Source organism: Myxocyprinus asiaticus, chromosome 16, assembly GCF_019703515.2.
Source record: "Myxocyprinus asiaticus isolate MX2 ecotype Aquarium Trade chromosome 16, UBuf_Myxa_2, whole genome shotgun sequence".
Lineage (NCBI taxonomy): Eukaryota > Metazoa > Chordata > Actinopteri > Cypriniformes > Catostomidae > Myxocyprinus > Myxocyprinus asiaticus.
Window position 1 is genome coordinate 45,115,877 of NC_059359.1, and position 21,795 is coordinate 45,137,671.

The window sequence follows — 21,795 nt, forward strand, 5'->3', positions numbered from 1 at the left end:
TGAAATTAGTTTTGTAGACAAAAATATAATTGTGCCAACATATTAATTTATTTCATTATAAAACTAAAATTGAATTTAAAAAAAAAATAAAATAAATAAAAATTGAAATTGATGAGTTGGACCAAATAATAAAGAAAAGCAGTCAATAAGTGCCCAACATAGATGAGAACTCCTTCAATACTGTTTAAAAAGCATCCCAGGGTGATACCTCAAGAAGTTGGTTGAGAAAATGTCAAGAGTACATGTCTGCAAATTCTAGGCAAAGGGTGACTACTTTGAAGATGCTAAAATATAACACAGTTTTGATTTATTTTGGATTTTTAGTCACAACATAATTCCCATATTTCCATTTATGTCATTTCGTAGTTTTAATGACTTCACTATTATTCTAAAATGTGAAGAAAAAAATATATATATAATTATGAATGAGTAAGTGTTTCAAAACTTTTGACTGGTAGTGTATATATTGAAAGTGAATGGTGACAAAGAGTGTCTGTCCCTAACATTCTGTCTCACATATTTTGCGTTCCACAGAATACAGAAGGTCACACGGGTTTGGAACAACATGAGGGTAGGGAAATGATGACAGAATATTACATCATGGCTAAGCTATCACTTCTGCAGAACACAAATTAAGATTTTTAGAAGAATTTCCCAGCTCTTTTGGTCCATAAAATGCAAGTGAATGGGTGCCAAAATGTTGATGCTCCAAAAAGCACATAAAGGCAGCATTAAAGTAATCCATAAGACTCCAGTAGTTAAATCCATGTCTTCAAGTGATATGATAGGTGTGGATGAGAAACAGATCAATATTTGTAATTTTTTTGCGAGACATTCTTCTCCCTAAGAAGAATGTGAAAGTGATCTTTTTATCATCCACACCTATCATATCACTTCTGAAGATATGGATTTAACCACTAGAGTCTTATTGATTACTTTTATGCTGATTTATGTGTTTTTTTTTTTTTAACTTTAAAATGTTGGCACCCATTCACTTGCATTTTATGGACCAATAGAGCTGAGAAATTCTTCAAAAAATCTTAATTTGTGTTCTGCAGAAAAAGGAAGTCATACACATCTGTGATGGCATGAAGGTGAGTAAATTATGAGAGAATTTTGATTTTTGGGTACTCTATCCCTTTAAGGGCTCTTGTCAGATCTGGATGAATTTGTCAATAAGAAGAGAGGTTTGCAAACCTTTCTATTACAGTGAAAACGTGAACAATGTCCCACAGGGACATTATATATAATGCTGAAATATAATCTAAAGCAAGATCATGTTTTATTAATGCCAACTTTCACTATTTCATAGCTTTTAAAGTCCTGTGTGGATTCTTATTTCAGAATAGTTTCAGTTTTCTGTACAGCAGTACGGCCCTTCTCTAAGCGCAGTGTACGCAGCCTGCGTAGGCAGTGTTGAGGAGTAACGGAATACATGTAACAGGATTATGTATTTAAAATACAAAATACGTATTTAAAATACAAAAATAATAAAACTGTATTACACTACAGTTACAATTTAAATATTGGTATTTATAATACAGTTACATTCAAAAAGTATTTTGATTACTGAAGAGATTACTTTGGATTTTATTGTCATTTGTTTCATTTAATATTTAGTCCTTTCAGATGGAAAACATTTATACATATAAATGATGCGATTCAAAGTGCATTTGAACAGCGGTGAAACACTTTCTTATGAAGTGTTACATTCATACGAGCAGACACAGAAGTAAGTTTGAAGTAAGTTTGGAGCAGAAGAAATAGAAATAAACCTTGTGTAAATTGTCAGATTTACGCTAAGCTAAAATGCTATTTCTAGCCATTTTACATGCACGTTACCAGGCACGATTATATTTTTTTATAAAGAAAATTCACGTTGGATCATAATTTCTTTTTTTCTAGTAAGCCCTTTCATATTAGGGCAAAAATCTTATTCTTGATAATATTTTTTGTATTGTTTTCCTGTTAAAATATCTAAAAATCCTTAAAACAAGATCAATTTGATTTATCTTGTTTTAGAAACAACACTGCATAAGATATTTAGGTTTTTCAGAGAATGTATTTTTAACATGTGTATTTTGTCTTACTGTACTGGCAGAGTTTTTGTAGTCAAAACAAGTGAAAAAATCTACCAGTGATGAAGAAGTAATCCAAAGTATTTAGAATACGTTACTGACCTTGAGTAATCTAACGAAATACGTTACAAATTACATTTTACAGCATGTATTCTGTAATCTGTAGTGGAATACATTTCATAAGGAACCCTCCCAACCCTGTGTGTAGGGCACCAACCCCGGTCGTGGAACATTCGCTCTGTCTGAAACCACCCCCTATCCACTATATAGTGCATTATTTCGGGTGTCCGCCATTTCATAGGAGTGTCTGAATTCTGAGTAAGCCACTTGTTCCCTACTTTTGTTCACTCATTCTTACCCACAGTGCACTCTAATTTCGAATGTACAGTACATTTGATGTACACTCGACAATGGTTAATTGCCCATAATCCACCACAGTGAAAACATACGAGGTGGGAGTTTACTGCTTCCTTCACTCCTGCAATGTTTTATTTCATGCTGAATGTATTAAATTACTTTTTGAACAATCATTACTTGATTAAAATAACATAATAACATATAGAAAGGCAAAACATACAGATACATTTTAAAATGTACTCTTTATTTATTCAGAATTTTGCCATTAAGCAGAATTCTTTATTTATTAAATAATTCACTGAGGTGATATTATTTGAACTCAGAAGACTGCGCACAGTGGAAATTATAATTATGTGGATGATTTAAATATTCTGTTATAATATTTTAGGTTAGGTTATGATAATTTGGTCAGATGAGGGCGCTATGTGCCATGAAACGTTACCCAGCTTGTATTGAAGTTTAAAGATACTAAAGTATAACAAAATAAATACAATAATTTACATTTGATAAAATCTGTTTACTCTTTATATTAACATATATATTATTTGGCATACGATCGCCTCGCACCCGCACATCTCTCACATGCGCATTGCGCCCCTCACTTTGCACACGCAGAAATGCTGTCTGTTTGCACTCTAGTGGTCAATAACGTGAACGGCAGAGCAAAAGGCATTTATACTTAACTTGGATGCTTACATGGATTTATACAGTTAATCAGCCCGAAGTAGCTGCAATAGTTTCCAGTTCCCCTGCGAGGGCGCGGGGTAAATGCGTAAATACTGCTTATGACATGCGGGACAAAGCGCACTGATAAATTGCTGCAGATTTAAGAATGTACACTCAAAAACTGATGTCATAAGAGCCCATATTTACAGAATCACCCTGAAAATGACCATCACATTACACAGAAAAGCCCGCATTATCATTAGAGCCACAACTTACCTCAGAGTGCTGCCTTAAATTAGAGCTGCAGTTTTAATCTTGAAATACCCACTTGACTTGGTGTTAAGTGAAGGCATTGCATGACAAATCTATTCTTTTTTTACTGTGCAGAGCGAATAAAGTGTTTCACTTAGTTAGAAGAGCATGATGTTGCAGCAGTGATGGACTCGGCTTGAGTGACAGTCTGTGTCAGCCCGCGCAGCTGTGTGAAATTCCACTGTCGTAAAAGTCCCATTCAATAATCTCTCAATAAATTATACATTAAATAAAATGAAACCCAGTAATTTAACGACAGGAACACCGCCCATTGTAAAGAAGTAAAATATTTTTTTAATTCGAAATTTACTTAAGAGTAAAAAGTACCCACTTTCAAACCTACTCTCAAAGTACATTTTTCCCAAAAAACAAGTAAATGTAACAGAGTAAATGTAGCATGTTACTACCCACCTCTGTATCTAACTGTTGGAAAACCATGAAATATTCATTTCTATCTGTATGAAATGCATTATATTGAGCATTTACTTTGGTTATTGGTTCAATCAATCCTATTTACGGAACATAAACATCTATTAAAAAAAAAATGAATGAATAAAACAATGTGAACATTGCTGTTTTACAAAATTGTATGAAATGAAAATAAAACAAAATAAACAATTTTTACAAATTTTGTATTTTGTTGATATTTTGCTTACCTTTGGTGTTTATTCATATCCATTTATTTTCCCACATATATATATATATATATATTCTGCTGTGTCTGCAGTCAAATAATGAAAGAAGCCATGTTTTATCAGTTGGCGTGAACACAGAGCAATGTTTTGGAGAACTTTGGCTTGTGCAGGATGTTTTAATTTGTCTGTAGCAGAAGCAGTCTTTGAAGTGTGCGTCCACCTGAGTTCAGCATCTCTCAGGTAAAGAGACTCATGCGAGTAGAACCTTTCACCCTCACTTCAAAGAAACAACAGTGCTGCAGTGTGAACTGTGAAGTCCACACTTACATAGCATTGAAGGAAAGACACAAGGCCAAGTGCAATGTTCTGGGACACCACTTTGACACAGAAATTAGGTCTTATATTTATGACACAAAAACATTTAAAGGAATAGTTAAACAAAAAAAAGTTACTTCAAACCACGTTTTTTGCTGAAATGTTTCCATGCTCATTTCAGTACTTTGAATACCATTTCCCTGCAGCTCTAAAATGTCATATGTATTAGTGTATATTAAAATAATGAATATAGAAATAATTACTGTGATGTCACAATGCAGGCAACAGCACTTCCGGGTTCTTTTGAGCAGCAGATTTAAATAATCTTTTAAGCATTATATAATCATTAGTATCATTAGTAATAATCATCAAAGTTATTCTTAAGGGATATCTATGGTTTATAGTGAAGAAGTACATGTAGGTTCTTTCTCAACTATCAGCAAAATGTCCTGGTTACTTTCATAACCTCCGTTCCCTGATGGAGGGTTTGAGAATTTGTGTCGATGTAGTGACACTAGGGGTCACTCTTGGGAGCCCCAAACATGAGTGGAATTTGCATGCCACTCCCCTGGACATACGAGTATAAAATGAGCTGGTATGCAACCACTCATTCAGGTTTTGTGCTGAGGAGCCGAGACAAGGTCCTGGCCATTTCAGCGGGTAGTTCAGTGTTGTGGCAAGAGGGACACAATGTCTCGTTCCCTCCATCAGGGAACGGAGGTTATGAAAGTAACCAGGACGTTTCCTATCTGTCACTCACTCGACGTTGTGTCGATGTAGTGACACTAGGGGTCCCTATACAAAATGCCACAACTAGCTGAACTGTGTTAGGTGGACTGGTGGTGCGAGATGGGCAGACCGCTGTGTCTCGTAGCCAGCGCACCAGGCCATTACGTTACCCCCGAACGCTCTTATGAGTGTCGAACGGTCCTTCGGGAACAAGTCAACTGCCCAAAAAATAGGGACAGGCTAGCCTAGCCATGGCCTCTTTTCACTCCCAAGGGGAAGACACCGCAGAGACTAAACCCGGGGTTGGGGGTAGAAATACATCACATGGTCTTACCGAGTCTGTGCAAGGCCCAGTTCAGTACTTACATGTCCAATTTTGGTTGCAACCCACAGCCTTTCTTCAGTACAATGAAGTAGCGGCTGCAAAATCCCTTCTTCATCTCGGCCGGAGGGACAGGCTCTATCGCACCCTTCCGTAGAAGGGTAGTGATCTCCATACGCAAGGTAGCGGCGTTCTCGCCCTTCACCGAGGTGAAGCGGACGCCGCTGAATCTGGGCGGGTGCCTGGCGAACTGAATCGCATAGCCGAGTCAGACGGTCCAGGTCAGCCATCGCGACGGGTTGGAAAGCGCGAGCCACACGTCCAAACACCGGGCGAGGGGGAAAATCACGTCGGATGTACCAGCAGGTGGGGCGGAGCAGTGGGGTGGAGCCTGAGGTGCCACGTCGAGGGGGCTCGGACCCTGTGGCCATGCTGAGTCTAGAGACATCGAAGCACTTACCTGGCTCCTGATGCCCACCATAAGATTCGTCGAGGAGGGGGGAGGAGGAATATCGTCCCCGCAGTCCATCAGAACCAACCCGGTGTGGGCATGTTTGTGCCACAGCTGGGCACACAGGGGCAGGGGGTCTGCCACTGGAGTGCCAAACCTGCCAAAATGGGATGGTGGACAGTGGTCGTGACGATGGCCGTGCGCACCTGACATGTGACCCAGGGAACAAGAAAACCACTCTTTTGTTGAAATTTTGGATACCACAGCCTCTTGGGCATGCGGCGAAAAATTAAAGATTCTCCTCCCGGCCCTCCACCGGGGGATGGAGTGGTCTGTCCACCAGCTCCATAGAAGCAGGTCTCCTCGTCCCTGGGTCGCCCGTCTCAGGGGCGCTTTGAAACCTTCCTTGGTGCCAGGCTGCCGGGGCGGGCTATGGCAGAGCCAGTGCTGTTGCTGCAGGAGGATGCACTTAGCGACGAGCAGACGGGGTGCGGGGTCTTGAGCCGTACCGGGGCAGGATGTGCTGTATAGCCTCCGTCTGTTTCTTCACCGCCGAGAACTGCTGGGCGAAGTCCTCGACGGTGTCGCCGAACAGGCTGACCTAGGAAATGGGGGCGTCAAGGAACCGTGCCTTATCAGCCTCTCTCATCTCGACCAGGTTGTGCCATAGGTGGTGCTCCTGGACCACCAGGGTGGTCATCGCCTGCCCGAGAGACTGCGCCGTGACTTCGTCGCCTGGAGAGCGAGGTCGGTCACCGAGCGCAGCTCCTGCATCAATCCTGGGTCAGAACTACCCTCGTGTAGTTCTCTTAGTGCCTTGGCTTTGTGCACTTGCAGGAGAGCCATGGCATGCAGGGCGGAGGAGGCCTGTCCAGCGGCACCGCAGGCCTCAGTCGCCAGAGACGACAAAACCATACAGGCGCTGGACGGGGGTCTCAGGCGGCCCCACCAGGTGGCGCCACTTTGCGGGCACAGGTGCACCGCAACTGCCTTATCCACCTGTGGAATCGCTGAGTACCCCCTGGCAGCCCTACCATCGAGGGTAGTGAGAGCAGAGGAGCTCAGAGACTGGGTCCAGGCAGTGAAAGGTGCCTGCCATGACCTCATGAGCTCCTCATGCACCTCTGGGAAGAAAGGGACCGGGGCGGGGCGCGGCCGTGAACAGCGCTCCGGGCCCAGGAACCAATCATCAGGCTGTGAGGGTTCGGGGGGGTGGAGGGTTCCACTCCAGCCCGACACACGCAGCCTCCCGGGCAAGCATGGCTGCCAGCTGCGTGTCAGGCTGTGACTGGGCAACCACACCCGAAGGTGGGAGCCCAGTCGAGTCCTCAGTGTCAGACTGGATAGCCCGCTCTCCGATGCTGCAATCGAGAGCTCATCCACTTCACAAGAGCCGAAACGAGATCATGAACTCGCCCTGAGACGAGCCAGCGGTCTCATCCCAACGGGGCAAATGAGCGTACTGGGGAATGGGAGGTCCGTGGGGAGTTACCCGGTGGAATGGCTCCCATTGGGGTCCCCAAATCGCCCCCAGTGCTAACCGAAGCGGCCTCAAACACGTAGGTAGAAGGACCGTGGTGGGGAGCCGCTGGGGCGGTCTTTCCCTCTAACGAAGGAAAAACCACGACCGCAACATTGCCATGGTCACGCTCTCACAGTGAGAACATGACCCGTCCACAAACACTGTCTCCGCGTGGGCAGCGCCCAAGCACGTAAGACCGCGATCGTGGCCATCGGAAGAGGAGAGGTAATGACCGCAACCAGGAAATACACACAAACGGAGAGGCATCTTTAAAAAGACGCTCTCCATTAATACCACTCTTTTAAGAAGGGAAAATATACTCTTTTAGTAGGAAGATTATACTATTTTAGCTGCTGAAGTGCCCAGGGGTGTTCTCTGCACTTCACCAGTGCAAGAGGGGAAGAAGCCGCTGTAATGTGCCGTAAATCCAACAGCTTTTCGAGGTGAATGGATCGGCAGAGTAATTCAGCTCGCTGAACACAACCGCTCAGCTCCGAAGAGAAAATCTGAATGAGTGGTTGCATACCAGCTCTTTTATACCCGTATGTCTGGGGGAGTGGCATGCAAATTCCACTCGCCAATACCCATTGGCCTTTTTTCAAAAAGCAGAGATGTTTGGGGCTCCCAAGACTGACCCCTATTGTCACTATATCGACACAACGTCGAGTCAGTGACAGATAGGGAACCAGTTTTAACTTGGTTCATATGCCTGTATGACTTTGTCAAACGTGTAATAAATACACATCCTCACATGTTTAACACACTTCTAAAGCCTGAGAAATTTGGCACATAAAAATGAAAAGTACCATAAGACATGCAATATGTGCTTGAATTATTGATGCATTTTCAATAAACAATGATATTTTACTTAAATATCATCATATTCAATAAGACATCATTTTAGAAGTATTACATTATTTTATTTGCATATCCTTTCACAAACAGTAGCCTATGTGATGCGGCAGTGGAGACAGAGTCCCGTTCATCTGAATATATCTTACATGGTGGTATAAGATCATCGAAACAGTCCAGTTTGTGTAATTCCTTAGTGAAAAGTTAAAACCCACCAACAGGAGCTGTGGGGTAAGAGTGTTTTCACACTTGGGTCCTCTTTAAAATAACCAAACTCCAAACCCCTTTAAATGGACTAAAAAGAGAACCGAGTTAAAAAAGACCCAGTTCTCTTTGCATTCACACTATTTGTGACTTTGAAAGTGGGCTCAGATCTCTTTTTGGTCCACTTGACCCATTACAGATCTCTGTCCATTTTGCATTCACACCGTGTTGTTTTTGTCGAACCCAGACCTCTTTTTAAAAGACAAAATTGATGATAATTTGATAATTATTATTATTATGGCTATATTACAATTATATTACAAAAAGCTCTACATATTAATTTGAGATTATTAATACCCTTAAAATTAATAATTAGCATTAGTACAGGTGTCTTTGTTAAAAAAAAAAAAAAAAACATATTTTAATGATCTTCTGCATAAAAAAAAAAATATTACATTGTGTAAATATATAACATCTTGATTTTTAGCATTTAACAATGCATTGTATTTTTTATATTAATAATACTGTATTTAGAGGCAAAATTCAAGAAATTAAATCATGGATTATAGTAGATTAGTCATATTACCAACAAAAAAAATACAATTGATCATGGTTTTATCTATTGACAGCCTTGGGCAACATCCATTCATTGAAAATAGTAATATATTCGTATGGTAATCTCTTGTCATGCGCCATTCCATTGTGGTCTGGTTAAACCCTCGAGTCTTCATTTGTACAGAACACTCTAGAAAGTTTTTTGAGTTTGTTTTGCGAGGAGTTTAAATAGTTTCTATAAGCAATTTACTCTGCCATCTCCACAGAAACAGAATAAGAGGCTCATTGCGTCTTTTCTCTGCACGTCATCATTACTGGTGTACGATAACCTGCCAGATACATGTTTGGCATCTTGCGAAAAGGGAAAATCAAGTGAGCCCGGAGTGCTTTGTGTTCACAATGCACATTATTAGCGAAACCGAACTGCAAGCTGCAAGTGAACCGTACTCAAAAATATCGGGCCAAAAATGTCATGAACTGCGCTCAGACCCCTGAAAGGGACCAAGTGTCAAAACACCCTAAGTGGGTATTATTAGGGCAGGTGTGACACCAATGACGGTATTCCGTGAAATGTCATAAATTACTGTATGTCAAATCCTGAGTTTGTCCTGATCCACTGATCCTGATGAAAATCTAAAGAAGCCCAAATCTCCAATCATTTTTCAGAAACGCGGTCTTTCAACTCCACAAGCAACACTTTTTTGGCATTTTCAGCTCAATTTGCGCGAATCGATATTAAAAGCATTTTTTTTTCTTTTTTTTCTGGGGTGCCAATAGTAGAGCCACACGTTTGATTGTAAACAGTAAATTCGTTTATTGGTTTTTGTGTCTCGTAACAGTTTTTTGGAGTAATGACTTCAATTTCAGTCTGTTCCTCATATAAACTACCCTATGGCTTTAGAAGACTTCTTTTTGTTGAAATACAGCTGGATGTACAGCTACAACCTGGTTCATCCTGAGGTGATTGTTTTTTTGTTTTGTTTTTTAGCTTTTTTTTTGGAACAGCCCCCATTCACTTTCATTGTATAGGATAGAGCTGCCAGAATCTCCTTTTGTGTTTTATTAAAGGTGCTATATGTAAGATTGACAACAAGTGTTTGAAATGGGTACTGCAGTCCAAATTCAAAATATTGGAGAGTTGTCTGCCCCGCCTCAGACTCTAAGCTCATGCAGGTAGCCAGAATGTTGACACGCAAATTAGTCAACTCAGCATCAGTTTTAAAGGATTTCTGGGCTTTAAGCTGTCTCCATCTTCCAAAGGCATCTCCAATATTTATCCTCGTTTTACTACGCCTCTGGTCATGGTGGTTTTTAGATGGATGGCTAGGCTTTTTAGGTCAGGTGGAATCTGTTATCTCTGATCCAGTTCGTTTGCTGGCTTCCATGGCTGCATCACGCAGTGTTGTTTGCCTGCAAACATATTCAAATCTGGCAACCCAGTGGTGTCGAAATACTATTGGTGAGTGAGCAGTGGGTGGGATCACACAGGCCAAAACATAAACAGAAATTTCAAACATAGTCTATGCATCTAGGCAGTTCTGTCTCACATGAGCATGAATGAAGACTTTATTTAATATACCTCCATAGAGAAAAATGGGGCAGATAGACTGTTTTGGAGTGAATTTAACCTTGGCGTATCAAATGTCTCTTCAAACATTTAAAGGAGCTGTGGGACGTGCAGTGCAGGGTCTGTGAGTGCATAATGAGTGAAGAGGAGAAACTCCCTCATAATGAGACGATTTATTATCTCTCAACATCAATTACTCCCTGAGGGCAACAAAAGGCCAAGAGTAGAACAGACAGACAGACAGGCATACAGACAGACAAACAGAAAGGCAGACAGATAGATATCATACCCAGGAAAGATACACAGCATCTCCGTATGACCGTAACACTCGTGTGACCTTGAGCCTGGAGCATGTCCCTACAGTCTGCTTCAGCCGAGCAGCCATGCATCACTGCCCTGTTTTGAGTTAAGCCACTGTGTGCTGCATCTCTGAGGAATCACGGGTGAAAGGTGCAGCTGCACTGAAGCAGAGCAGCAGGTTTGCTCTGATAGAGGTGTTCACCTTGGCGCAGGAGGTGACTGAACAGGAGATATTGTTCCCAGCAGGGTTGCAGATGCGAACTTCACAGCAAACCTCCTCGGAGCCTGAAACAATACCTAACTCTTTGTGTACCAGTATACAGCATGTATCAGCAGTTTTTCTTAATGTTACCAAATAAGAAAACTATTATATATTAAAGAGATAATTCAGCCCAAAATGGAAATTCTGTCATTTACTCACCCTCATGTTCTGTATACACAGATTACGCAGTCTGCATAGGTCATCAACCCCCTAGGGGCACTATCTTACCCTAGGGGGGCACCAAAAGTCCACCTGCTGCCTGTCTTCGCACATTATAAGTGATTGAAGGACCAGTTAGCAGGCATGAAGCACTGTCCACATCAGATGATCACATGCTCGTGCTCACATTATTTTGCTGCGCAAAGTAACATGTTGCAGTATTCACATGACAAAAGTGCCCACGACATGTTATCACATTCCTACAAGTTCATATGTCATGGCCTCAACATACTGTACTATGATGTTCCCACGAGTTATTATGACAGATGACAGTAAACTACAGTAAGTGAACCGAACCCGTCCCTTCCCAGGCACCAGAAAAATGGACCGTAACCTATTTATCAACACAGTCCTTTGCTTGATGAAGCAACATAAAATAATGGAGTAAACTACAATTTTTTTTTATTAAAAGACAACGTATTTCTGGCTTGATACAAGTTACACACGCAGGTACACAAACAGTACTTTCTTTTTAATAAATCTGACTGAATGCAGACAATTTAAACAGTTTATGGCAATGTTCTAGGGTTTGGATTCCGTTCTGTGCAAATAATTATCATTTATATGTAAATTGAGTGTCTCTACTTAAATTACAATTCATTATGATCAAGTTTCTAATAATTCTCAATGGCCAACCACCGATAACCAATTTACAACCAATGGCCATAATCAAAGGAAATACTCAATGTTGTAATCCAGTAATCACTTTATTTTCTGTGTAGATCTGCAGTTGTGTTACTCAGCAGAAACACTGTTAGTGTTAAAGCACAATGTGAGTCCACTGTTGCAGTTACACTGCTGCACTGTTTACCCAAACTGTGTAAAACAGGCCTCATTTTTCTTTTTCCTCTGAGAAGGTTTAATAAAGATTGGTACAGTCATATGTAATGTAATAAGGGCATTGTATTTAGAGTTATATGAAATTATAAAACCTATTCAATCCGTGAAAATAATAATAAATCAGAAGGTAAGATTTTATAACTGTAATTTCAGATGTCACTCATTCCACCCAATATGAATATGAGCTATGGATTTTGGAATTATAAAATCAATGTTTAGTATTTTCATTGCTAAGCATATGGTTTCCGAGAATATTTTTTTATTTATCTCTTCATTATCCATCATAGCCACTTGGATACAATTAAGTGAATGTGGACTGTATTTATATACTTCCAGAGTTCAGTTCAGATCAAAAGAATATAGCTTCTACAAAAAAGTAAAAGACAAATATGTAACTATAATCATGTCTCTGTGAGTCCAATTGTAGAGCGTGCAGCAGCACTCAGGTGTGTGCTTATACTGAAAATTCATGAAATAAAACAATTAAATAAGACTTTATTTTAGTAAAAAATTACTGCCTGTAACTTGAATCATTCGTGAGTTTTTAAAAATTGCTCTCTGGAGGTCAAAGCACATGAGAACAAGTGAGAAATGTCTTGAGTCTGTATTTTTACTTTTACAGAACAATGCTTCTACACAACAGAAAGTCTGCTTTCAGGCATTCTGTATGAATTCACAAAAATGTAACAATTTATTTACAAATAAAAATAAACATAAAATAAGGTTATTATAGTTTTGAAAATGAAGTTTTCTATTGTAGTTGTTTTTTTGTTTTGTTTTTCTTTTCTTTTCTTTTCTTTTCGTTTTTATTTTTTTATTTTTTTTTATTTTTTTTTTTTGAAAACGACTGTGTGTTTTTTATTTCAGGAGATTTATTTTAGTTTTAATCACTTATACATCACAAATTGTTACATCTGTCTATCATAACACATACAGAAGCCTACTACACTTTATCAGAAAATCCACCATAATCCAAATAATCCAAATACTTCATCATAACACAGTCCACTGCAGTGCTTGCTAACAATGGCATGTGCTATTAATATGTAATTGCAGCTACATTTAGCAGCAAACAAAACCGTAATTTCCATCAGTAGCAATGTGGCGCATTTCATATTCAGCAATAGGATTCAGGCTTCAGAATCGCATAGGCCTACTATCATACTACTTTTACTCTTTCTGCTGTATGGTAAAAATAGTAAGAGTAGTCAACATGATCACATGGGAAATTGATATATTGCCATCGAATGTTTCAGTTACTGACAAGCACAGTCTCCCATTATACATTGTTGCATCAGTTCAAATTTTCCCTTTGTGAATGACAATTTCAGCCATACAATGACACAGCTCTTGTCTGCTGACTCACACCTTCCATCACTTCTTAAGGCCAAAGTATACTTTGATTTTCTGCATTTCAGATCAGATCACGCACAGCATGCATGACGCAAATTTCTTCAGCATAACAGTCTGTGCAGACCCAGTTTTTCCTTGACACACAAACAGTCCAAGCATGTGCTTACTGTTAGCTGTACTAAAAAATATCCCTCGTTGTAGTGTGAATGGGCAGTGGTGGCTCAGCAGTTAAGGCTCTGGGTTACTGATCAGAAGGTTGTGGGTTCAAGCCCCAGCACCACCAAGATGCCACTGTTGGGCCCTTGAGCAAGGCCCTTGACCCTATCTGCTCCAGGGGCACTGTATCATGGCTGACCCTGTGCTCTGATCCCAGCTTAGCTGGAATATGTGAAAAAAAAAGGATTTCACTGTATATGTGCAAATGTATAATGTGTGATAAATAAATAAAAATTAAATTAAAATTAATTGAATGTGTCAAATGCAAATCTGTATTCATTTACAATCAAAAGAGAATACTTTGAAAGGCTGAGCACTCAACCATATAGGAGACGAGACTAAAAAAAAGTATACCTTTTTGCCACTACAATTTCCTTGAATATCACAAATGACACACTTACAAACCATGAAGTCTGTGACACTGTCAGTACAAAGCATTCTGAAGTGGAGAACACAACAAAGCAAACGTTTTGACTTGTGAAGCCTTCATAAAAATTAAATGAGGAAGTGACAGCTGGATGGTGCTGGCAGTGTACACTGCTAGTATTTCAGGGAGAATACCAGAAGGTCAGATCAATTCATTTTGTCTTTAAATTGCTGTTTGCAGAAGTGGGTAGTAACACACTACATTTACTCGATTACACTTACTTGAGTAACTTTATAAAAAAAAAAAAAAAAGATTTTTTTTTACAGAAGTTACTTTTTACTCTTAAGTAAATTTGTAATCGCAAAAATGTACCCCTTTACATTTGGTGGCATTCCTCCCGTTACTGTGTTTATTTAATACATGTTACTATTAATTAATTTGTAGTTTTAATATTTACTTTATATCACTTGTAATGAGGTCAGAACTCAATTTGTCAGAGTTGCCATGTTCGCTTATTTTAAGCAATTTTGGTCCTTTTTTCCCAAACCAGTTGCTTGTTTCTTTTGCGAGATCTGGCAACACTTAATCACAAGTCTGATCGTGAACAGATGTGCCCTTCAAATGGAGTTGGAAATTTCGTAATTACGAGTTCTGAGCACATGAATGACCCCGCAAAGTCATATTAATGAGTGGGAAAGTCAGAATTCTACATCAGTGGTCCTCAACTGTTTTGCTGTGGGACCTAGGTTTTACACTGGACATCAAGTGGCGACCCACCATAGTAAAAAACATAACCTGCATTTAATGTATCCTGGATAGCATTTTCTTTTATCTTACATAGTTTTGTTCATGGTTTTCAAGTATAAATGCATTTATCAAGTGACATTATTTTTTTGTTGTTGATGTCAACAACAAAAAGAAGTTCTCTTCCCCCTGTTTAAAAGTTGATGAGCATGTTTATTTATATAAGCCCAATATATTTATAATCCAGTTTATTTCCTAATATCAAACATCATTCTAACAGAACATACACTCCAAACCATATAAACTTGAATGCTTATTGGATTCAATCATTTTCAGGTGGTATGTATTTGTGTAATGAGGGAGGGTGTGGCGAAAGTGACTAACACTTTATATCAAGGTGTGCATAATTATTAGGCAGCTTCATTACCTCAGGTCAAATGGGCCAAACAATAGATTTAACTGACACTGAAAAGTCAAATATTGTAAAATGCCTTTCAGATAGATGCAGCACTCTTGAAATAGCTAAACTATTGACGCGTGACCACCGGACAATCAAACGTTTTGTTGCGAATAGTCAACTGGGGTGCAAAAAATGCATGGAGAAGAAAAGGCGCAAATTAACTGCAAAAGACTTGAGAAGAATTAAACGTGAAGCTACCAGGAACCATTATCCTCCAATGCTACCATATTCCAGAACTGCAACCTACCTGGAGTGTCCAGAAGTAAAAGGTGCCAAGTGCTTAGAGACATGGCCAAGGTCAAGAAGGCTGAAACACGACCACCACTGAATTTATTCACAAGTTGAAGCATCAAGATTGGGCAAAGAAATACATGAAGACAGATTTTTCATGGACAGATGAAATGAGAGTGACTCTTGATGGACCACATGGATGGGCCCATGGCTGTATCACTAATGGACACAGGGCACCACATCGAGTCAGGTGCCAGCAAGGTGGAGGAGGGGTACTGGTATGTGCTGCTATCATTAAGGATGAGGTAGTTGGACCTTTTCGAGTTGAAGACAGGCTGAAACTCAACTCTCAAACCTACTGCCAGTTTCTGGAAAGTACTTTCTTCAAGCAGTGGTACAGGAAGAAGTTCTCAGCATTCAAGAATGCCATGATCGTTATGCAGGACAATGCTCCATCACATGCATCCAAGTACTCCACTGCTTGGCTAGCCAGCAAGGGCCTCAAAGATGCCCAAATAATGACTTGGCCCCCTTCCTCACCTGACTTAAATCCTACTGAGAACTTGTGGGCCCTCCTCAAACATGAGATTTACATTGAGGAAAGACAATACACCTCTTTGAACAGCATTTGGGAGGCTGTGGTTGCTGCTTCAGCGAAAGCTGATCATGAACAGATCAAGAAACTGACAGACTCCATGGATGGAAGGCTCATGGCAGTTATTGAAAAGAAGTGGCTATATTGGTCACTGAATATTTTTGAAAGGCCAAAAATGTTATTTAATTGTCATTTTGTGTTACTTATTTGTTGCACCTATTCTAAAAATTGAGAATAAACAATTGAGTTGGGAGAAATTATTTTTGTAATTTAGTTGCCTAATATTTGTGCACACTTATATATTCCCCTGAGAAAGACAAAACTCACTTTTTCTTTGTTAAACATTCAGGTTTGGGGTTCAATAACATTTTGGATTGACTGAGAGCATTGTGTTTGTTCAACAATAAAATTAATCCTGAGGAATACAATTTGCCTAATAATTGGGCACACAGTGTATATTACAAAGATGGAAAACTTTATTCATAATTTGTCCACAAGTCTTGGAGGTCCAGATTTTAAAGCCCTTTATTTATTTGGCCTTATATTTACAGTGTAATGACATATAAGTACAGGCATAAGACCATGATGGCCTTCATTACCATGGCTAGGTCAATCTAGATGTCTTTCTAATAATAATAATAATAATTATAATTATAATTATACTAATAATAAAATAATAATACTACATTATAGTGGTCATGAAAAATAGGATATATTCTACCTAATAGAGTATTTAATATGAAACTATAACATTTGTCAAAAGTTCACATTTACTGTTACTACTGTAAAATCGTGAAACATTTTTGTATGGGTAATGATGTAATTTTAAAAACAACAACTTTATTTTGGCACATAGCACAGTGTAGCTATGTTCCACCTCACTGCTGTATATAATGTCAGGGCTGCCTGTTTGAGAGGTTTGACTTCCTCCATAGTGATTTAAACAAGAAAAATTCTCACTAGAATTCAAATGGGCGTTGATGCGCGGCGAGTGCACGCACCAGAGATACAGTTGATCAGAGAGCAGATCATCGGCGCGAGTTGTTCCATTACATTCGTGCGAAAAACAAGCGTTGCAGATGAGAAGCCTTTTTGCGTGTATAAAGCCCTGAAATTTCACTTAGGCAGCTGGTGAAAATTGTTCAATGGGAGAACAATGGCATGTTCTTTCCCTGCTGTCTGCGACTCAGTCCGAATAGACCTGCAACCCCCTTTTGGGTCGCGACCCACCAGATGAGAAACACTGTTCCCCTTCTGTCACTCACTCGATGTTGTGTCGATGTAGTGACACTAGTGGTCGCCCTTGGGAGCCCCAGACACCTCTAATCTTTGAGAAAAGGCCAATGAGAATTGGCGAGTGGAATTTGCATGCCACTCCCCCGGACATATGGGTATAAAAGGAGCTGGCTCGCAACCACTCATTCAGATTTTTTTTTTGGAGCTGAGCGGTTGTGTGTCAGTGAGCTGAATTCCACTGCCGGTCCATTCACCTCAGATAGAAGCGTATGCTGTTGGATATACGGCGCATTCCAGAGGCTTTCTCTCCTTCTGCACGCTTAGTGCAGACTACGCCGCTGGGTGCTTCGATAGCGCTACTAAGAGAGTATATTTCTCTGCAAAGTGTAACGTCTGTGTAAGATCAGTGATGGCTAATTACACTTTGTTTGAAAAAAAACCTTTTAGCCTTTTGACATTTGCATATAAATTACTGACCTGGCCTCCACGTTTACATTTATATGGGTGCTAAATTGCAGATGGTCTTTATCACTATCAAAAGGATGCTAAAACAGGTCGCCTCTGGAGTGTCTCCATCAAGCTTCAAACACATTCCACAGAAAGGGGGGTGACCCCCCCCGTGCCAGGCACCAGAGCAGTTGTCTGTCTCCAGTAATTCCAATACATGTCACACACACACCTAAAGACATTTTCTCTATTTAGGCCATAGTAAGCAGTTATAAATGTATCTGCTATATGCATGTGTTGTATGTATATTCCCCTATGAAATTAACTTAGTTAAAACCCTTTACTTGTATTAGTTAGACGTTAAATGCCTATATTCAAGTGTATGAGTGTATCTCTGCTTTAATATCGTCTGGAGGTTACCTTCTTGGTATCAAAATGATCTTCCCTTTATTTCTCACACAATAATGTACACCATGTGATCGTGAAATGCATCGAACAATTCTTACTATGTTTTGAATTAAAAGCTGCACTAGCGGTCCAGATCAGCAATAAAAGGCGAATGGGCCATAAACGAAGACAAAGGATGTTTCTCCCGCTCAAAATGCATGCCTCTGATTGGCCACTCCACCCACAAAATGGGTGCGGCAATGAACTATCAAAACTCCAGAGCGCAGACTAATCATCGCTCAAAAACTCTTCTTCTTGAGACCAACACACTCCAAAACTCTCTCTTGAGTTTAACCTTCTGGCAGTGTTTACCTTCAAGTAACTTTGTGGATTTCCTGTGGACTTCTTCAACTCACTCCTAAAGAAATCGTCGAGAACCTCGTCTACCGCATCAAGACTCTTATTCAGCAACAAACCAATGCAAGTAACCATTTACAACTGATTAGATGCGCGTTTAAGTTTGAACCCCTTTTAAGGTGAATTGTGCCTCTGATGATTCTCATTTAGGTTGTGGTTAACTGACGTGAAATACTGCCTTCTTTGCTCTCTCTCTCTCTCTCTTTTCTTTACTTTCCTTCATTCTATATATGTATGTTTTGCTTAGTTTGTTTGTATGTTAGTTATAGTTTCATTTATTAAATCCCTTATATTCACAATTGATTGTCTCTGTGTTCCTCTCACAATTCAAAGTCACTGAATGTTGCTCCTTGCTACATGCTAAACTACTGCTAGCACTGTATAAGTAGGAAGGCTATTGTTCCTTGGCCAGGAAAGTAATCTTCCAAGAGTTGATAAATAATTACATTGTCTGCTCGCTGGACGGACAGATCAAGTAATTGTAATATCGATTCTGCTACAGTTAATTCTAAGATCTAATCTAAATATTTATTATTAATTATAACCAGTTATAATTAATTATAAATAATTCCCTTTTAAGCTAATTTGCTACAAAAGAGTATGTTTTCCTCTATTAGAGCAGCACATTGACGTGAACGTCATTTTAAAGATGCGTCTTTTTAAAGATGCTGTTCCGTATTTGTGTAATTCCTGGAAGCAGTCGTTATCTCTCCGCCTCCGACGGCCACGGGTGCTGCCTCATGTGTCTGGGGGGCTCACACTGAGGCTGCGTTTGTGGATGGTTCGTGTTCTCATTGCGAGAACACGACCATGGTAATGTTGCGGTCGCGGCTTTCCTTCCTCCGAGGGAAAGCAATTCCAGCCGCACCACCCCCCCCCCCCCACCCCCCGTGCTGCGCCCTCTACCTACGGGTACGAGGACGGCCCGGCTGGCGCTGGATGCGATTTGGGGATTTCAATGGCCGTGGTCTCGCCGGGTAATTCCCCATGGACCTCCCGGTCCCCAGCATGCTCGTCTGCCTCCATCGAGTTCCGAGATGAGACCAGCTCACCTCACGGCCAGCCTAACATCTCTCTCGGGGCTTGTGAGCAGGATGAGTCCTTGGTTGCTGCGTCGGAGAGCACACTGGCGATGTCAGATGCCAAGGACTCAACTGGGCTGCCACCTTCGGGTCTGCCCGCCCAGTCTGAGGCCGATGCAGAGCTGACCGCCATGCTTGCCTGGGCCTCCACGAGTGTCGGGTTGGACTAGAACTCTCCACCCTCCCCTGAGCCCTCGCGGCTAGATGACTGGTTTCTGGGCTCGGGTGCCGCTCACAGCCGCACCCTCCCCCGGTCCCCTTCTTCCTGGAAGTGCACAATGAGTTGATGAGGTCCTTGAGGGCACCTTTTTCTGCCCAAACTCAACTTCCCAGCTCTTGGCCCCAGCGTAGAGCCCCCCGCAAGAAGCTGACACCCCATGCCTCACGACCAGGCGCAAGGTACCGGAAGGCTCCTAACCGCCCCTGAGATGGACGACCCAGGGAGGGAGATGTCCGCTGCTACCATGAAGCTGGTATCCAGACCACTATCTGGATCCCATCCCCCAGTGGAGGGCCAGGAGTTAAATCGTGTTCCCTTTTTTTTTTTTGTGTTCGCCGCACCCTGAACTGGCTGCAGTACTCACATTTTTTTTAAAAGAGCGGTTTCCTCACTCCTTGGGTCACACGGTCGGTGTTTACGACCGGTGTTATCACGGCGACCGGACACTGAGCACCTGCGACTTGGATGTCACAAACGTGGGCCCGCCGCCTTCGTGCGCCCGACCGCACCACACTCACTCTCACAGCCAGGCAGTTGTGAAGAGTTATGAGGATGGGCAAAAAGTCCATCCTCCCCTTGTTTTTTTTTTTTTCCTGTTTGATATAAAGTACAGAAAACCAATCAAAAAGGCATTAACTTTTTGGCAGTGCCTGTTGGGAATTCAGGTGGAGAACCTAAAGCTACCTAGAGTCATTTTGCAGCTCTTGAATTACCTCGTGTCCTTTCTAAATGCTGTAGTCCTTGCACAAAATTTTGTATTCTACATACATATTTGTGTTTTATTGCCTTGTGTTGTGATGGATTTACTTTACCTTGCGTTGTGATGTTAGACTTGATAGATATGAGCATATACCTCTTCAGATGTTTTTTTGCACTATTTAATTGAATCATAATTATATTATGTTATTTATTCCATGTATTCTATGTATGCATTATGTATTACTTTTTGTGATAATAAAATAAACATGATTTGATTTCGTTCCCTGTTTGTCACTCAGTCGACGTTGTGTCGGTGTATTGACACTAGGGTTCGATCTTGAGAGCCCCAATCACCTTTGCTTAAAATAGAAAAGGCCAAAGAAAATTGGTGAGTGGAATTTGCATGCCACTCTCCGCCCCGGACATACAGGTATAAAAGGAGATGGCGTGCACCACTCATTCAGATTTTTTCTTCGGAGCCGAATGCATGCTTGTGTTCATCCTCTCAACTTTTGCTTACACTGCTGGATTTTACAGTGCATATCAGCAGACACCCTCACACGGTGGAGTGTTGCGTTTCCCCTGGGCGCTTCGGCGGCTGAGTCCGCGGGTGCTAAAAGAGTATATTTCCTCCTAAAAGAGCTCGCGCAAATGCTTGCCGTCTTTTTAAAGATGTCTTCTGCGTTTGCGCTACTGGATGTGGCCATTATCTCTCCCCTCCGGACAGCCATGAAATCTGCCTCAAGTGCTTGGGGCCCCAGCACGTCGAGGCAGCTTTCGTGGAAGGGACATGTTCTCATTGCGAGAACATGCCCATCAGAACGTTGCGTTTGCGGCTCACTTCCTTCTTTATGAAGCAAGGATCCACAGTGGTTGCTCCCCAGCCTGGTCCACCCTGGGCTGATGCTCAGCCGGCCGGGTTGGCAGGCACCATGAGCAATCTGGATGTGGACATGTGAGCATTTCCGCTGGATCATCTGGAATATTTGTCGAGCGATACAGGCTGTCCACCTCAGAGCAGATTTAATGTGTTGTTTGCAACGAGGATGAGATTTGGGTCACAGCATCGGAAGGTGGGACTCTGCTATCGGAAGCAGACGAATCTTCTGAGCTCCCGCCCACGGGCGGTAGAGCACAGGATGAGGCGGACGCTGA